At 40.3% G+C, this 17,050-nt stretch overlaps 1 protein-coding gene and 1 long non-coding RNA gene across 9 annotated transcripts in view; one reads left to right on the top strand and one right to left on the bottom strand.

Moving 5' to 3' along the window:
* LOC307206586 overlaps positions 1-14,925 on the bottom strand; it is a 34,315-nt gene extending 19,390 nt beyond the window's left edge. The window contains exon 1 of the long non-coding RNA XR_013834387.1: positions 14,746-14,925. This is a non-coding gene — a long non-coding RNA (uncharacterized lncRNA). The remainder of the gene's footprint in view (positions 1-14,745) is intronic.
* Positions 1-17,050, top strand: part of NRG1 (neuregulin 1) — a 521,720-nt gene that overhangs the window by 468,829 nt on the left and 35,841 nt on the right. The gene's annotated exons all lie outside the window — the stretch shown is intronic.

Raw genomic sequence — 17,050 nt, 5'->3', positions numbered from 1 at the left:
AACAAATGTGTCATTTTTTTAATGGTAACTCTGTCACTGGAAGATATATATATTTTACGTTTTCCTGGGCCAGCTTAATTGTATCTGTCATTGTAGCTCCATTGAGGAAGACTATACACAATTATATTTTCAAGAAATCTCAAATGCTTTGTGATTGTCTTGCCAAGGGTTTTAAAAATAAATACATACATAAAATTAATCTCCTGGTCCTGATGTTCCCACATTTCCAACCTTGCTGTCTGCAGTTGATACTGAACAGTGTAGCCATCTGCAAATAAAACCTGTAGAGACGATAAGAGTAATACCGGAACCTTTCCCTTCTAAAATGAGGATATCAGGAAGGTGAATATGATAAATCAGAAAATCAATGATGGGAAAAGGAAATTGGAGGGTCTTCTTTCACTTAGCATATTCCCTCATGATTCACAACATAAGACTGATTGGTAGAGAATTTTCATGCTAATGACAGATTTGGTGTAGCATGTACACCATTTCCTTTTCTTGTAGCCATCCTTCCTCCAAATGTGTTTCAATAAGAAAATGATGCTAGAAACATGCTGCTCTTTATATCTTAGCCTGACTATTAAACTAAAGAATGTAATACAGTACCACTGGGACATCTATCATACAGAAAATGGAATGGAGAAACAAGACTAAATTCCATCTTGTTCCTGCACACACACACACACACACACACACACACACACACACACTACATTCCCTTAAAAATGATAATATAATATGCCAACCATGTTATGAATTCCAAGGACAATGACTAGCTTACTTTCATCTTTTCATTTTCTTCCTATCTTTTTTCCTTGAATACTTGGATCAAAGGAGTTTTAAAAAACAATTTCCCTTCTAAACTTTGGTTGAATCTAGGTCATTTAATTTTTGCTGTTTCTTGGGTGCATAGCTCTGCCTGGATTTGTTTAGAGTAGAGGGAATACAGTAGGACTGATTTTTGCTTCTGCATATTAACAATTCGGTGAATAATGCATCAAACAGAAATCAAAGTGGGAGTTGTGGAATGGATATGGAATGAGGAAAAGACCCACTTTCACAAATTTCTGATGAGGTTTTCTGCTCCAGGTTTTAACTGACAATTGAGTATCTGTCAGATTTGTGTGACATACCAAGTTTCTACAGAAGTTTTTTTTTCTTTAATATGTGTTTGTATGAGCATGGACAGTTTTATAAGCCACGGACAAACATTCAGCATAACCATTCAGCATAACAGGGCAGCCCTGATTAGGGAAGTTTTTAAGGATCATTTTTTTATGTTAAAACTATTATTATTATTATTATTATTATTATTACTATTACTATTACTATTGCTTGTGCAACAAAATCCACAATATTAGATTGTGGAATAAAAGACCAGTGGTACAATTAACACCCAGAATAAATACCATTGATTTAGTCATGCCACTAATTTTTGGAGTACAACATTGAAAGGGCAGTCACATATGGAATCTAAATTTATGACTACCTGATGTAAATTCATATGTGATTATCTATGTTTTGACAAGCATTACAAGCATTATTTGTTACTTCATCTATATATACTGTATTAAATTCATTAACATTTTATAATTGTACAGTTGTTCAGTTGTTTCTTACTGTTTGGTGAGGTAAGATTCTCATTGGCTGCAGCCCTACAGTTTAGATCAGGGGTCAGCAAACCTTTTCAGCAGGGGGGCAGTCTACTGTCCCTCAGACCTTGTGGGGGACTGGGCTACATTTGGGGGGGGGGATGAACGAATTCCTATGAGCCAGACTACATTTTTGGGGGGTGGGAGGAATGAACAAATTCCTATGCCCCACAAATAACCCAGAGATGCATTTTAAATAAAAGGACACATTCTACTCATGTAAAAACATGGGGATTCCCGGACTGTCTGCAGGCCAGATTTAGAAGGCGATTGGGCCGGATCCGGCCCTCAGGCCTTAGTTTGCCTACCCATAGTTTCGATCTCTTGACACCAGCATGTGGCCAGAGCAGCTGAAGTAATTGCAAAAATGAAGAGTGTTTTCTGCTTTGTCCTCTGCTGCTTCATCCTAGCACAACTGGCATTTAGACAGCTATGTTGTTTCAGCTCCTTGGGGAGGCAGCTACACAGTTGGGCTGTGAGTTGTGCCAGAATACACAGCTCGGGCACATTTAAGTTACCCCCAGTAAGGAAAAACAATAAAATCACCATCAAGATTCTGCTCCTGACACCTGAACTTCTGTTTCTCCCCTTGGCCAGGTAGCAGCAGCCTGCTGTTCATCGCTCCCTGATCATTAGAGCTGTTCTAGCGGTTTGGTAGGCGCTTGTGTGACTTTCAACTGCAGGATTGCACCCTACCTATTCGAGGTCATTGGGTGTTGGTCCTGCAGGAAGTTGTGATGAAAGGCTTGGAACTGACAAAGGAATGTTAAACTGAGATGATCAGTTGTTGAAACAAGTTCTGAAAAGACCTCTAAACGTTTCTCTTTTGAAATGTTAGAAGGAGATGCCCTTGCAGCGCTGGCGGGTTTATTTGAGGCTTCAGCAGATGTGGTCATGTGTTTGCCTTTTGATAGACCTTGGCCGATAGCAAAGGGAACAGAGGTGGTATATATGCCTCCTTTCCCCTACTCTATTGCTCAATCAAAAGTCTGTGCATATGAGTTCCCAGAGAGGCATCTTGTCAAAGATCATAAGGAGGCTAGAACTTCAGAAGGATATGCTTTTCAAGTTTCAGTAGTTTAATTCTTAAAGCATTTCTTGGATGGAGGCTGAGGAAGGCAGGCCAGCCACTCCCACACTTTTGGTCCGTACATACTTGGGATTCAATTATTAAGTATAATTAGTTGCAGTTGAAACTTTCCCCTTGCTACTTACTACTGTATTTTATGATCTTTTTATCCATTTGGCAGTGACTTACCTCTTCATAAAATATGTGTGAATGATGGAAGGTAATGAACAGGGGTTTGTTTTTTTTGTTTTGGCTCATTTGGTGAAATTTGTGAACTATTGACTTTGTGCCAAATTCATATACCTGAGCATAAATCAATAACAGTTATGCTAAAACCAGTGGAATGGCTCTCAAATTAATCTCAATATTTTGGGGCAGACTTAGCAGTTTGGATAAATTTAGCTGTTTTAACCTAAGGGGGAAAGGTGGCAGAGACTGTTAAAATTATAAAGCACATTGAGACAGTCAGTTTGAGGGGGTGGGAAATCCCTATTGTGTTACATGAAACAACTGGTTGAATATTCAGAATGTCAGAAAAGGGTCTGCCACCATGCAACACACACACACACACACACAGTGCATACTCGGCAGCTCAGGCCTATAACTTGAATAACCAGGAGGTACTTTCCACTCGCTTTGTGGACTTTACCTAACAGGAGTTGGTCTGCTACAGTGGTAGAGTCTATGCAATGGCACAAGATAGGCCCAGGGTCATGTGTATATGTGTGTGAGAGTTCCTCTGTGTGTGTGAACGCTTCATCTGCCACTCTCATAAGCTCCTGCCTCTAAGCCACTTTGACTAAGGGAATGCATTGATGGACTGATTAAATTTGTATCCCACCTTCCTCTGTGTGTCCTTCGTGATTCTGTCTCTTTCATTTTAAGCTCACAATCACCCTGTGACTTAGGATAGGCTGAGAGATCATGATTATACTATCATCTCAAGTAATGGCGCCACCCCTTGCCACCATTTACAAAGAGTCTAAAGTAATATCCCACTTCCTGGGGACAAACAACAAAAGAAGGCCTCCTCCAGCTGCCCTATGTGGGAGCTTTCCAGGGGCATCTAACTAGCCACTGAAGGAAGCAGAACAGTAAACTAAATGGCTCTTGGTCAAACCCAACAAGGCAATTCTAAATTAGTTGTTACCTCAAATTTTGACAGCAGCAGCAAAAAATTAAGGTGGACATAGCACTGGGTTAGGCAGAGCCCAGCTCCACAATGGGGGGTGCAGATTTCCCCCTCCCCAGTCATCAAATCAATGATTTAATGAGAGGAGAGAGGACAATAACCACCTGTCCTCACCTGATCTACAATAACCACCTGTCTTCACCTGATCTGCACAGACTTGCTGAGAAGGGGAGCAACTTTTAGCCATGCCCAGTGACACTGCCTTGGGCCAGTGATTGGTAGGGCACATGTCTGTGATGTCACATGTGTGTCAATGGGAGACCTTGCCCAGTCCATGCAGCTTCAACGGCCACAGTTCCTACTCTCGCACACTTAGAAGGAGCCTGCCTTTGATGTTATACCATGCTCGGTTCAGTTGTTTGGCCGCCTCCGCCCCCTTGATATTGGGGGGGGGTCCTGAAACCCCTGCTAAGGAATATTGAGGGGACTTGTGTTACTTCTGCCACCTAGAGTTGGCATGCCTGGCCATGCCCAACACTGGAGGTGGCCAATCAAGACTGGAAGTTGACCAGAAGGCATGACCACAATGGAGAAAGGCAGTGAAGATTAGAGCAGGGTATGCAATTTCTATGAAGAGCAAGTATGGAAGAGCCTTGAGAAAAGTCAGCATCTCATAGGAATGATATTAAATGATGATTTGATTGTTAGATTCTTATTTATTATGTATAAATGATTGTAATATAAATTATTGTGTAGGTTCTAATAAAAAACAAAGAATTGATAGTAAAAATGTTAATAGTTATAAAAAGTACATTTATCAAATATTCTTCGCTGAAGTTGACCACAGGTATTTTTCAGTGCCTAAATCATTTTTGCTTTTTTTTTTAATTAAAGACTTTAAAATTAGTTTTACTTAAGTTAAATATACCAAATGTTTCATGAAAGCTAAAACAATGTAATATTGTGCTACTTTATATTTCCTTATTTATTACACATCCTAGTTTGCCTTCAGAGTCTTTCCAAGGTCATTGAGCACTTAACTTAATTACTTTTCATTGATTTCTTGATATTTCAAGCCTGCCTTAGTGGGCCCCTTCTTTAAAAACAGAAAATGTAAATTGTGCTTTTAAAGACACAATTTTCTGCCAATATTTTAGTCACGTTTGTGAACTTAACTGCTTTCAGAAAATGAGTGAAAATACATTTCAATTCATTTAGTAGTACTGCTCCATTTTTAATCCTAATTTAATTTTACTCACTATCAGCAAAATAAATAAAGATACCCTCTTTTGTTTTGCATTTCCAAATGGCTTAGCACAAGGGATTTAGTAGAGGAGGGAGAATTAAGAATCAGGGAGATTGTGGAATATAATGGAAGTACATTTTGTATTGTCTGTTATTACACCGGTTTGGTTAAGGGAGAAGTCATTTAATCACAGCTACTATCCACTGAATAATACCTTTTTTGTGATCTGAATAATTAAGGCTTAAAACAACTGTGAAGAAATGACCTTGCACTGCAATCATAAGATTTGGTGCAACAATAAATAAGAATTTAGGCTGGACTGAATTGTTGCACTTAGTCACTGACACAAGAATGCAGCATACAGTTTTTGTATAGTAGGCAGATATGCCAGCACAGATGATTAAGATCAGTGAGAGGAATTAAGTGGCTTGCATGCTCTCCTGGTGTCCTTCACACACTGTAAAGCATTTTACATGCTATGGAGATAAGATGTTATGGTGTATGTAAGTGAGCAGATCATTTTTATAATTCTTTCAGCAGTATCTTCGCAACTGACTAATTTACACCATCACTTTTCAAGCAAAGCATTTCCTATCATGGGTTGACTGTTTGGAGGAGTTTATTTCGTCTAAAACTGCATCGCTCTGGTATCAGGAAGGAACAACAAAGTTCTTCTCTAATCCTGCAGAGAAATGTCAGCGATTGTGTTGACCTTACCACTGAGATGCCATACTCTTCTCAGCTGAGATTAAGATGTACATGATTGATCTAGATGTATAGCTCCCAGGAAAGCCCTAAAGTCAGCTCTGCCGAGTTGTAATGGAATAGCCCGAAGAAAGATTCTGCTTACAATTTTGCCCTTACCTAGTCAAATTTAGTTATATCTTAGCTGACCTTGACAAAACTTTTTTCCTGGAGAAATATAATTGTGCTTGGCCCACTGAGTGAAAACAGCCAATGATATTATATTTCTTATGGCATAAAATCACTTAAGTCATTTGAACAAGCCTATGTAGTAAGAAGCATCAACATGAGTGGTAAGTTCCAGATAAAAATACTGAAAATCAGCACAAGCACTTATTTAATCAATTAAACGTATATGATTTAATTCAACTCAATTACCTTTTTATTGAGTGCCATGAAGGCACTAATCCAGAATGCAGCAGCTAGACTGGTGACTGGGGGCGGCCACCAAGACCACATAACAGACCTACATTGAAAGACCTACATTGGCTCCCAGTACGTTTCCGAGCACAATTCAAAGTGTTCGTGTTGACCTTTAAAGCCCTAAACGGCCTCGGTCCTGTATACCTGGAGGAGCGTCTCCACCCCCATCATTCTGCCCGGACGCTGCGGTCCAGCACTGAGGGCCTTCTGGCGGTTCCCTCATTGCGAGAAGCAAAGCTACAGGGAACCAGGCAGAGGGCCTTCTCGGTAGTGGTGCCCGCCCTGTGGAACGCCCTCCCATCAGATGTCAAAGAGAGAAACCACTACCTGACATTCAGAAGACATCTTAAGGCAGCCCTGTTCAGGGAAGTTTTTAATGTACGACATATTAGTGTATTTTTGGTTTCTGTAGAAGCCGCCCAGAGTGGCTGGGGAAACCCAGCCAGATGGGCGGGGTAGAAATAATAAATTATTATTATTATTATTATTATTATTATTATTAGGCAGGAGCACACCTATGTAATGGATTCATTCATACAAGATTTTTATGGGCTCTCGCTACACTTCCCACGGCAACAACTGTAACGAATGTATGAATATCCTTGAACAGTGATATTGATGTAATGAATGTATGAATATCCTTGAACAGAAGCATGGCCTGGAATCAGCACTGCTCAAAGCTCCAAGCTAGCTCCAGCATTGGCCATCACTCTGGTGTCCTGCTGGAATGCTGTGTGGGTCAGGTGAGAACTGATCTGGTATCATGCACATTGCACATATTGGCTTTGAAGTGGACCCCAATGGTCCAACGACTTCACTAGCCTGTCTCCTTCTAGTACTGTATTTAAAACATTTTCCCCTCTTGCTCTTTGTTTTTGGTAATGTGCACTTCAGATTCTTTTTTTTTTTTAACATCCCTAATTGTCTGCTTGCATTTCTTTTGCCAAAGTTTGAGTTCCTTTTTTGCTCTCCTGTTTCAACAAGGCTTTCGTTTTCTAAAGGAAGCCTTCTTGCCTCTAATAGCTTCTTTGACTCTGCTCATTAACCACACAGGAATCCTCTTCATCTCAATGATGCTTTTCTTGATCTGCGGTATACATTCTAGCTAAGCTTCTAATATTGTGGTTTTAAAGAATTTCCAAGCATTTTGGAGATATTTGACCCTTGTGACTTTGTGTTTCAACTTGGTTTTCATCAATCTCCAGAAGTTTCTTCTTTTTGAATCGAAATGTGACTTGTATTCGCTTTTATTAGCAACTGTCCATTTAAATATATATTGAAATTGATAGCACTATGATAACTCCTCACAGTCAATTCAACAGCATTTATATCTTGCTCCGGCTTTTAGGTGCCACCCCAGATTCCAGGGTCACCATTCCTCTGGTCATCTCCATGACAAATTGTTCTAGGTCTCAGTCATTTAGGGTCTCTAGATGTTCAGGAAAGTGTATTGGGACAGCTCTGCTCAGAGGTGAGCTGATGGGGGGGAGACAGAGTATGTCAGCTTTGCTTCAGTGATGTTGGTGATGGGGGTTTGGCTTCTAGAATGGGCAGCAGAGAGGCACAGTTAATCTCATAAATGTGCATGGATGTTCTACAAAGCAATCTTCTCATAACTGGAATTGTGCCTACACAATCAACAAAATCCACATTGTGTTTCTGTTAAGGCAGCTGTTCTCAACCTGTGGGTCCCCAAATGTTGTTGGACTACAACTCCCATCATCCCTATGGGAGTTGTAGTCCAACAACATCTGGGGACCCACAGGTTGAGAACCGCCGTGTTAAGGACTTAAGAGCACTAAAAGATCAGACCAAGGAAACACCTAGTCCAGGAACAGTGACCAACCAGAGGCCTGTAGGATGCTTATAAACAGCTGTATGCAATTGGCGTTCAGAAGCATCATGCGTCTGACACTGCACATCATGTTGTGCAGACTTCTATACATTTTTTAAGATCATATCCCCTTTTTTCTGTATCAAATATCAAAATGGACCAGGTAGCCCACTAATCTGACAAAAGTTTTAGTTTTCACTTATGGACTAATATCTATTGCTTCCCTGTTACAGATATGGTATCCCTAGCTTTATCTTACCCATTAGATCTTTTAGAAATCAGGCTTGCTTTATAGAATGAGAGTCAACATGAAAAACAATCAAATCACTCTTAATAATGATTGCATGTGAGATAATTTCAGCATTTGGTCTGAGTCCAAAATTATAATTGAGCAGAGTTAAAATAGAAGATTCTCATCCTGGCTTTGAGTGTCATTTGTCCATTATTAAATTAGCAGCTGAAACTCAGGAAATAATATTATATGACTAGAAATATAATTTTGCAATGTAGTCAGCTATCAGGTCCTCCTAAAGAAGTGTTGACAAGGAAGTTGCCTCAAACTTTATATAGTTTAAACAGGAAAAAAGAAAAATTGTTAATTGTTTTGTAGCATTACTATGCCAGACTACTGGTGTTTGTAAAGTTATGTTGCAGCTCTTTATCCTGTTACAACTTCATTGGGATTCTTTTTTATATTAGATAAAATATACTACACCTTTCTATTACAATAATACAGCAGCTTACAATATTTCTAGAAAAGGGCACACTGAATTCAGATGGTCAAGGTTGGGTATTTTAAACCTGGCGTATTAAATAAAAAACACCAACATTATAGAGGACTGTATATACCAGGAGTAGGCAACTTTTGCGGCACTCCAGATGTTATTAAACACTGGTTCCTAATGTCCCTGGCCATTGACCATGCTAGCTGGAATTGTTAGAGTTGGAATCCAGTGAAATTTGGAGGGTCACATATTGTGTTAACTTTAACTAGGAGGGAGTGTCTGGCATTGCTGCTGTTTAGATTCAAAATGGCACCCAATGGTTTCCAAACACAGACCAAAACCAGCTCCTCAACTTCAGTGGCTATTGTGCCAAATTTGGTTAGAATGTCTTAACAGTTCTCCAAAAACGTGCATTTTTGAAATGTTGAGTCAACTTTTTCAAAATGACATCCAGGTTATCCAAAAATAGACGAAACCATGTTCCATGACCATCATGTTGGATATATTAAACTGTGTATAAATGTTCTGACAAACAATTTTTCAAAATACATTTGATTGGTCCATTATGGCACACAATTGTGTTCCAGTCAAAATAAGTTAACCCTGACAGCCTAGGAGGTTCCCAGTTTGTGAAGATAAACAATGAAGAAGCAGTGCTGCTTAGAGAAGTTCATGTAAAGAGGTTTTTACGTTTCCCCCATAAACTATTATTAAGATGACAAAATGCAGTTGTTACCTTAAAATGGGTTAATATAAACAACAGCAAACTATAATAATAAAAAAACCGCAGTAAGACAATACTATCTACCCATACAATGTTTTTACTGTTGTTTTCAATTAGGTGTTATAATTGGTCTTTATTTTATCAAAGGGTATATCTTACCTGTAGCTGAGTAACTTTAACTGAACCTGTTTAGAAACAGAGCAATGAAAAATGTCATGAGGGACATCCTCACTTGCTCCAAAGATTCAGTGGTGAAGGTTAAATGGAATAATATGGAAATGCTTGTCTTGGCTGTAGATAGCACTTACTGAACGCTGAGTAAAGTGAAATCTTTCCACAGGGGAAATTTACAAAGGCCCAATAAAGAGGATTCATAGCCATGATAAAATTTTATCAATGAATACTAAGGAACCATCTTAGAAATTGGTATGGGTGATGGATCTTGTTGAATAAAAGTATTGTGGATTTTATTCCCAAATTCTATTTTGGCAGCATAAAATTTCATTACACAAAAATGTTCTACCGAAACACCATCAGTTGACTCATTTTTGCTACCCGTGGAATCTACGCGGGAGAACAAAGTTTAAGTTCTTAAGACCGAAATATCTTAGGTAACCTATCCTCAGCTGGAATTTAAAGTTTAATGCAATACTGCTCCAAATTTGAATAAGGAAAGATATGTGGAGCTAAGTCTCAGCTAATGAGGTTCCTTCAATGCATTTGGCGGCATCAAATATAAACCTGTATATATTGAAACAAAACAAAACAAAATCTTTCCAGTAGCACCTTAGAGACCAACTAAGTTTGTTATTGGTATGAGCTTTCGTGTGCATGCACACTTCTTCAGATACCACATGCACATGAAAGCTCATACCAGTAACAAACTTAGTTGGTCTCTAAGATGCTACTGGAAGGATTTTTAAAATTTTGTTTCGACTACGGCAGACCAACACGGCTACCTACCTGTAACTGTATATATTGTTTTTTCTTGTCATCCTGTTAACTCCCTCTGCTCAGAGAAGTCATACCCCCTTTATTAGCTGCAGTATTTCCATTCCTCTTGTTCCTATCTTTATCGTAGCCAAAGGACAAAAAAGACCCCACACACAAAAACCTGTGTACCTGCTAATCTGTTTGTAGCACAAAAATGTGGTTTTTCTCACACTGAAGTAGTTCATGCTCTGCTTCAACTGCTTTCAATATAGATTAATTCTAGATCCTACCATCCATATGGGTAGGTGCGGTTACCTTATAGGCATTTGAAAATCATCCCCTTGATTAGATTAGATCCACACTTCTTCCTACTCCCTAAATATGCCCCAGGGGAATGAAGAAGTAAGTAGTGATTGTGATCTTGGTATACACTCACCCGCAACAGTATTGGGCAGGTGTGGATATACTCTCCCTTATTGCCAGATCTGCCTACATCTGTTTTCAAATGGACAGGGAATCAATCTGCAATGAGCTTTTATTTTTGGAATGAAACTAGTTTCTCAAAAAGTACTTTCAGGAGCAAATAATATGCAATAGATCTAGACAGTGTGTGGGCTGCATAGAAAAAAAACCCAAGTACTTCAGTCATGTGTAAGCAGCCTTAGATTTTAATACTTCAGGGCAAAGCTTGTAAAAGAAATATTCTCAGGGTAGCCAATGATTGACCAGTACAGATTTAAATAGATTATTTAAATGAATTCTTGTTCATTTTGTTTACTGTGAGTAATAAGGGAGGGAGGGATATAGATTTATTATTGCAGCATCATTACATTAGGAAAGCTACAGCGAGGGAACTTTTTAGCATTTCATTATAAATCTTATTTTTGACAACCTAAATGCATTCTATAAATATTAAATAACAAAAATGTATCAATTTAGTCTCTGCGTGAGATATCTATGGAATCACTTCTGTCGATGAAATAAGATAACCACACAAAGAGACTAGAGGAGAGCCAAGAATTCACTGTTTGTTAAATGTAACTCTTCTGCTACAAGAATCTGTACCTTTTTTGTACATTTCAAAGCATCACACACAACAGGGGAGGTTTATCCATTATGGAGAATGCAGTGCTTCTCCACTAGGTCAGGCTGCCCCAAACTGTCCACTGGTAGCCTCCTTATTACAATAGCTAGAGGGTGTCACTGACTATTAATGATGTATGTTCACTATTCCGTGATCTCTAGTCTAGAGTATTCTGCCTGCAGTTAGAAGCTTTGGGGGTAAGAGTAAGCAGGAGAAAGGAAGTAGCTTTAAAATGTGAAATATTCTATTTGATGAATAGCTGCAGTGTGTCAGTGACATTTTACTGTAAATGTTCCTTATGTGGCTGAAAGGAAAATCCCAATCATGTTATTCTGCAACTGTGATGAGATTTGGAGGAAGATGGCTGAGATGAAAAGGGTGCATTTTTTTTCCAAAAGAGGGAGGCCATCCACCTTCTTGAGTTTGCAATGTGCAGCATGCCCATGCAGAAAATCTGATTTCACTGTTTAAATGATTAGTAGCTCCCAGAGAGCTGCCGAGTGATTCTCAGATTAGGAACTGCATTGTCAAGGGTTTTTTTTAGTTTTCCTAGGAGGAATCTCTTTCTGACTCCAGTAATTCCTCCCTTTGGGTGATAGGGTAGAAATTATTTCCTTTTTTTTAAGGGATGCAGGTGGCACTGTGGGTTAAACCACTGAGCCTAGGACTTGCCAATCAGAAGGTTGGCAGTCAGGGGTCCCTTTACCTTATATTTCCCTTTTAGGTGATTATTTTTAAGATTGAACTAGACCATGGGTAGGCAAATTAAGGCCCGGGGGCTGGATTTGGCCCAATCGCCTTCTAAATCCAGCCCGCGGACGGTCCGGGAATCAGCATGTTTTTACATGAGTAGAATGTGTCCTTTTATTTAAAATGCACCTCTGGGTTATTTGTGGGGCCTGCCTGGTGTTTTTACACGAGTAGAGTGTGTGCTTTTATTTAAAATGAAGCTCTGGGATATTTTGAGGGCATAGGAATTCGTTCATTTCCCCCAAAAAAAGTAGTCCAGCCGCCCGCCCCGCCCCCACAAGGTCTGAGGGACAGTGGACCGGCTCCCTGCTGGAAAAGTTTGCTGACCCCTGAACTAGACACACGCATAGTCATTTCAACCCACTGGGAGGAGTGCAGAGAGAATAAACCCCATGGAGCACCTGTTACACCAAAACCAGATGCCCTCATCTGTCCCACCTGTAGTAAAACATGTCTCTCATGTATTGGTCTCTACAGCCACAGCAGGCGCTGTAACTCTCCCAACGGTTTGATCTCGCCCTCAAAGGCACACTCTTCCATTGACAGATGGATGCCAACAGCATATTAAGAGCAATCAGGATCTACCCCTGACCATTCATTCATTCATTCATTCATTAAGCATTTATTGGCGTAACCCCTGACAACTGTCATTCCAGTTCCCTTTTTGTACAACAACTCAGATTCTCCCAAGTGTTCTTTTCTTATCCTATCTGTTGAACAGCTAGCTGACATTTTTGCCGTACTGTTTTAATGCAATGCGTTACTAAATATATGGCATAAAGAAGAAGAAACCCAAGCAAAGTAGTGAGGTCCAAACCAAGGCAGCAATGGGGGAATTTCTTCCTAGAGCTTATGTCAGCTTCCTCAGGACCAGAGCAGGGGAGGAAAGAGTTAAATTCCTCCTCCACACCTGCTGCCGTTCCTATAAATATGAGCCCCCCCCCCCGATGCTATTTTGGCCTTTAATCGATATGACAAAAGACGTTGAATATGCAATGGTTTTGTTTGCATTATTGGGGCTATATTCTAGTACAATATTCTGAGGCTGAGTTTCCCTAAGTTAGGTGTCCAGAACTCTGGTACCTGTTTCCCCATTTAGGTTTTTGTATATCCAGTGTAAGTAGCACTGGACCCGTCCCTTTTGGCAGGACATTTCTGCTTCAGTTATGGATTCTGCTAATAAATATGAGTTTTGACTGTCTTAAATTCATGCTGTTTTGGCTCTTATGGCAAACTGAGAAATTTGTGCGCTCTAGGCAGTTAAAAAAAACATTTTGGAGTTAGAGTACTCAGAATGATTTATCCAAATATGAGTACAGTGGTACCTTGGTTTAAGAACAGCTTAGTTTATGAGCAACTTGGATTAAGAATGCTGCAAACCCGGAAGTAGGTGTTTTAGTTTGTGAACTTTGCCTTCGAAGTAGAACACGTTCCACTTCCTGGAGTGCCCCGCTGCTATGGGAAAGCATCCCTTGGTTTAAGAACACTTTGGTTTAAGAACGGACTTCTAGAACGGATTAAGTTGATAAACCAAGGTACCACTGTATTTCTCTTCTTACGGAGAGATAAATGTATGCTTATCATCCTTCCAATTTTCTTTCCCCTCCTATGGTACTGCCACCCATCACATACAACATATAAAAAACTATTATTATATCACACTGTTGTTCTCTTTGAAGATGTAAATTGTGATTTTAGGTACAGTTGACCATCAAAGAATTTTAGTAATAGAATAATTTCTATATTCGTTTCTTAGAACATGATACAAAATCTGCAGATGATTGGTTTTGTTTTTTAACCCAAGTGAAATGATCCATGTCCAGCTTTAGGAGAGAAAAATGTTTCTCTTTTCTGCTCTGTTTGACCTTGTTAGAATTAGGCTTTTTAAGACTCGAGAGATAAGATTTGATTCCGTTCAGAATCTGTAAAGGATGTCTTGTCTGATGTAGTAGTAGTGTGTGTGTGGTTTAAATAAATAAAAGATAAGGGTCTTTTCTGAACAGTCATTTTATAAATGTACACTTGTTTCTCATTTGTTATTACTGTATTGGCCCGAATATAAGCCCCACCCGAATATAAGCTGCATTGTTAAAACTGGAGTTGGGGGAAGAGAAAAAATTCCCGAATATAAGCCACTCCATTCCTTGCTGCTCATGGCTGCATACTGTGGGGTGTGAGTTGCACTGCTTTGCTGGCAGCCTTCCCCCTTCCTTGCTCTCTCCCTTCCTGGCCTTGGGGGAGAGGAAGGGGGACTGCATGTGGGGCGGGCACCACTTTGCCCCGCTCCTGGCGCTGTTTGCCCTGCGCTCCTGGCTGCATACTGTAAGGTCGATGTGGCCTTTGCCCGTTCCTTTGAAAATGTTTGAACGGGGGGAGGGAAAGGGTTAAAAATATAGACCAATGGGAAAGCCAGAGGCGGAGCCTACCTGATTATAAAAGGGCTTACCCCAAGGTTTGAGTTAGTTGGCTGGTTTTAGTGAGTTGGCTGGTTGGGAAAGGCAGTTGGAGAAGCAGTTGGCAGGCAGTTGGAAATAGAGAGACTGGGCAGTGGGTTCTTGAGTGAGGGGAGGTAGAAGAGATAGAGAGAGGAAAATAAGACTAAGAAAGTAAAGGGTAACAACGTTTGGAATGCCGTTAAAGTTTGTTTGTGTCTGAAATAAGTTACACTCTTCTTTATTAACTTGAAAACCTGACTGAGACTGAAGTGATTTTACCGGGGAGGACCTGGTTGGTGGCAGCGGATTAGTGGTGTACGGGTCAATAGTCCGTGAGACGACCGGGGGCTCCGTACGAATGCCACAGTTACGAATATATGTTGCACTTTAACTTTTCACAATTGGAATTTGGGGGAGAGGGAGGCTTACATTCAGGCCAATAAGGTATGTAGTACAGTGGTACCTCGGGTTACATACGCTTCAGGTTACATACGCTTCAGGTTACAGACTCCGCTAACCCAGAAATAGTACCTCAGGTTAAGAACTTTGCTTCAGGATGAGAACAGAAATCGTGCTCTGGTGGTGCTGCAGCAGCAGGAGGCCCCATTAGCTAAAGTGGTGCTTCAGGTTAAGAACAGTTTCAGGTTAAGAACGGACCTCCAGAACAATTTTGATGATAAGTGAGAAATAAGGAAAATATAAATTTATTTTGGAGAATTGTTAGATTTTATCTAAATGAGCGGTGATAAATATTGTAAACAAGTGGGTAATTTGCTTGGAAAAAATCTTTTGCAACGATGTAAGTGGGTGCGGGAGATGAGAGGGAGTCCAAAGAAGAGACGAAATTATGTTATGATATAAGTAATTTTTATTTATGCATTTGTATTCAAAAATCTTAATAAATATGAAATAAAAAAAAAAAAAAGAACGGACCTCCGGAACAAATCAAGTACTTAACCCAAGGTACCACTGTACTAAGAGTCTTCTTTCAGTATTGCAGTTCTGTTGAAATGGAAGTATGAAAATCTTTCTAGACCCCGTTGTCATGGTCAGACCATTTCCTGGTGAGACTTAGGCTTGCAGCTGCTTCTGCTCTTCCTGGGTAGTTAAAATGGTTTGTCTCTGAAGGTTGATGGAATCTGATAGATTCTTTAGGGTCTTTGGGGAGTTTCCAGCTAGCATGGCAGGCACTCTATCAAAGCCCTAGTTACTCTGTAGAATATAGAAATGATTCCAGTTGTTTCACAATTACTTGCAAGTGCCCCCCCCCCCCACACAGTGCACAGAGTCTTGCTCCTAATTTACTAGAGAGCTGGGGGCATTGAAGCAGATAGGGAAATGGCTTGAATCCAAGTGGCAGAAAATATCATGCTGGCAGAAACACGAGTAAGAGCAAATTGCAATCACGCCTACTTTGTGCCACCGATGGCAGAAAATCAATATTTAGCCTCACCATGGCACCTTCAGGAGATAGTCAGGTGGGTCTTTTCTCAGTGATTCAGGACCTACTTGGTCTTGTTTTAGTCTGTTTTTATACTGATTTTTTAAAATTGTTGCTTCTATCTTCTTGTAAACTGACTGGAGAACCGTCTGGTTGAAGCTTGGTATGTACAGTGGTACCTCAGGTTAAGAACTTAATTCATTCTGGAGGTCCGTTCTTAACCTGAAACTGTTCTTAACCTGAAGCACCACTTTAGCTAATGGGGCCTCCAGCTGCCGCCGCACCGCCGGAGCACGATTTCTTGTTCTCATACTGAAGCAAAGTTCTTAACCTGAGGTAATATTTCTGGGTTAGCGGAGTCTGTAACCTGAGGTACCACTGTACAGTGGTGCCTCGCAAGACGAAAAGAATCCGTTCCGCGATTCTCTTCGTCTAGCGGTTTGTTCGTCTTGCGAAGCAAGCCCATAGGGAAATTCGTTTTGCGAAGCGCCTCCAAAACGGAAAACCCTTTTGTCTAGTGGGCTTTTCGTCTTGCGAGGCGTTCGTCTTGCGGGGCACCACTGTACATGCATAGGATAGATAAGACTGTCTTGCGGTGCCAGCTCACGGATGCTTGAAAATGGAACAGAAGCATTCCAGCAGCAATGCAGTATCACAAATCGTTTTTTTTCCACAGAGCTTTTTTTTATGTTGTGCATAAGGATAGTCTGGTTTTCCTTATAAGGTAAAGGTAAAGGTACCCCTGCCGGTACGGGCCAGTCTTGACAGACTCTGGGGTTGTGCGCCCATCTCACTTAAGAGGCCAGGGGCCAGCGCTGTCCGGAGACACTTCCGGGTCACGTGGCCAGCGTGACA

This window comes from Podarcis cretensis (genome assembly GCF_951804945.1).
Source record: "Podarcis cretensis genome assembly, chromosome: 17".
In the NCBI taxonomy this organism is placed as follows: Eukaryota; Metazoa; Chordata; class Lepidosauria; order Squamata; family Lacertidae; genus Podarcis; species Podarcis cretensis.
The sequence above is the reverse complement of the archived record's forward strand: the minus strand, read 5'-3'. Positions and strand labels throughout refer to the sequence as shown.